Genomic DNA, 3,014 nt, shown 5'->3' on the forward strand with positions numbered 1-3,014 from the left:
TTTGTTCACGCATCGGTGACTATATAATGGAATTTGATGCGACTGTCATACAAGTGAGAGGTTTAGCTAGCTATAAAACCAGGTTCAATCCACCATTTTCTACATTTGAAAATGCATGTACCAAGTCAGGAATATGACAGTTCTTGTCCATTCGTTTTTGATGCGTTTTGTTATTTGATTTTGCCATGTGATTATGGACTTTCCGAATTGATTTTCCTCTGAGTTCAGTATTTTTGTGATTTTACTTTTTACAGAAACAAAATATTGATAAAACTACAAATTTTAAAATAAAAAGAGTAGGTATGATTGCCAATGAGACAACTCTCTCAATCAAAGACCAATCTGCATATAATTAAACAACTATACGTCATAGTGTGTTCACTTAAGAAATGCAATTAAGAATAAAATCATGCAACCATTTCTGATTCTCATATATATACATTGTGTAAGACAATTAGTTACGTTTATGGTTAAATCCTAAAAACTCTTATTGTAGGCATATCTTTAACGTGTTAGATAATTGAAAAAGTAAAGGCTGGCAAAGTTAACAAGTAATCAGTAGGTGCTTTGGTGTCAATTGCTACTTTTAAATTTCACCATAAAATGTCTTATATGAAAAAAAAGTGTCAGTAAACAAGAAAAGAATAAAACAATTATCCCATTTCCCTTTTATCAAAGTTAAAACACACAACCAGGCAGCATGAAAATAATATTAATCACAAAGACACATGTATATATTCCTGTAATTCAACATTCGATTATCATATGCACAAAATTAAATTACACGGACAACTTATTTTAGCATAGCGTTACTTGTTGAGATTCAATTGTAGCTGCATCTTTAAACTTTAACATATATAAATTATTTCTAATTGCTTTTTTTAACAATAAATCGTAAAATATTGTAACAAACATCTATAAATTTATATATCGCTACTATAAAAATATACTATATAAATATATTAATAAGAAAACAGATAAAGGGAATGTCGATACTTTTACCATGGCTTAACATCTATTTCGACGGGATTTGGAATATCTTTTCTGTTTGGGTAACTGCTATGTCCTTGACTGAATGTGCTATCCTGATTTGAATACATTTCAGTTTGTTCGTCTGTGTAGTAATCTAGTGGTGCAACTGATCTCCTAAAATAAATCAATCAGATATAAGTGTTGGTGAATAACAGGATGCAATATATTTATATATTTGTAGATTATGATATTAAAATAATAATTTATCTTAATAAGTCGATTAAGAAAATGCAAAGCAAAACCACTCACGGAACTAAACAAAACAAAAACGGAGCGAGATTAATTGCTGCCACAAGGTTTGTTCTCCTGCTATCCAGGAATGGTAGAATACATATTGTTTATTACTCATTTCTAAGTCAGCAATTGACTAAAATTGTACAATGGATTATGTGTTATATATACCTAACCCACAATGTTCATTTGCAAATCATTTTGTATACGCCTCTTGCGTGATTATGCTGAGGGAGGGTTCTTGATACGTCAAAATACCAAAGATAGCTAACCAAAAGACTCAAAAATTTTGTTTGCGATTTAGATATTTCTTGAATTTAATATTTGTTTCTTGACGTGTAAAACCAATTTATCATCATCAGCGTCTTTTATATTTTTTCTCAAATCCTTGGTGAGTTGTCCTCTTCATTTTGAATACCACATATTTTTTTCTGTTTGACAATAATAAAGATAATAATTTTAGTTTTGAAAAATGTCACATCTATATTTTAAACTTAGTTTTATTTATTGCTTACTTGTTCTTTCCACACCATTTGATCACTAAGAGGAATATAATAATCAGAAGAAGAACGCTGATAACTACTCCAATGATCCAGAGTTTTGATGCATCAGAATTTGAAGTATCGGAACTAACATTACATTGTGAGCTGCTTTCGGCATAGCATGCCCCGTTCAGAACACACACATCAGACTACAGGAAAGATAAGGTTATATATTATGTAGAAAATGTATTGAATATATATATATATCTAGTCATTATTATATCATATTTAAGCTTTAAAATTCCGAATGTCAGTTGATATTCACAATTTAATTTGCTGCATTCTCCGTGTCATTTATCAGTATGAGGCGTCCACAAGGCTACCCATATTTGCTTTTTGGTGCCGCGTTGAAGGCTGATACAAGGTTCGATTTTGTCATTGAGGGTAGTCTACCTCTGACTAAAATAGCTTGCCGAAGTAACATTATCAGATGTTTGAAGATTGTTTAGCGTCATTCACGTTTACATTTCATTTTGTAGATTGTGAAAAAAAATACCAAAGTCACCAAAACTGCATTTTTCAACTTAAGCTTATTTTCTGTATAAAGGTACCAACATTTGTTCGCATGATTTTGTCCCATTCTTACTATTTTTTTTATGATCCATTTCGTTGATTGATTGGTGGTTAACGCCAATTTTAACACTAATGTGCTATTTCGTGGCGGTAAAATTTTAGTCGTTGAGGAAGCTTATTGCCCGGAAAAAACAACCGACTTTCGGTAAGAAAACTAACAATCTTAGTCAATTAAGATGGAAGTCGACTACTCTTTACCCGTGTCGGATTCGAACACAAAACTTCAGTGTTAACTGGCTAGTGAACTACTTAAAACTCTCGGCAACCGATGCCCTTGTAGATAATTGATGTATAAAAAAGAAGATGTGGTATGATTGTCAATGAGACAACTCTCCAAAGGAGACCAAAATGACACAGATATTACAACTATAGGTCACCGTACAGCCTTCAACAATGAGCAAAGACCATACCGCATAGTCAGCTATAAAAGGCCCCTTAATGACAATGTAAAACAATTCAAACGAGACAAATAACGGCCTTTTCTATATAAAAAAAATGAATTCTATGAACTTATTGTACCTACCCGTAACTGACAAAATACATATGTATCCGTTGTGGTACAAGTATTGCAAGTTGAATCAAACATTACCACTGGAACCGAATCACTGAAATCAACGCCGTTGTTTGTGACTGATA

General features: G+C 32.0%; 1 protein-coding gene across 1 annotated transcript in view; it reads left to right on the top strand.

Annotated features, from left to right (window-relative positions):
• Positions 1 to 3,014, top strand: part of LOC143048243 (superoxide dismutase [Mn], mitochondrial-like) — a 368,265-nt gene that overhangs the window by 34,675 nt on the left and 330,576 nt on the right. The gene's annotated exons all lie outside the window — the stretch shown is intronic.

This window comes from Mytilus galloprovincialis, chromosome 10 (genome assembly GCF_965363235.1).
Source record: "Mytilus galloprovincialis chromosome 10, xbMytGall1.hap1.1, whole genome shotgun sequence".
NCBI lineage: Eukaryota > Metazoa > Mollusca > Bivalvia > Mytilida > Mytilidae > Mytilus > Mytilus galloprovincialis.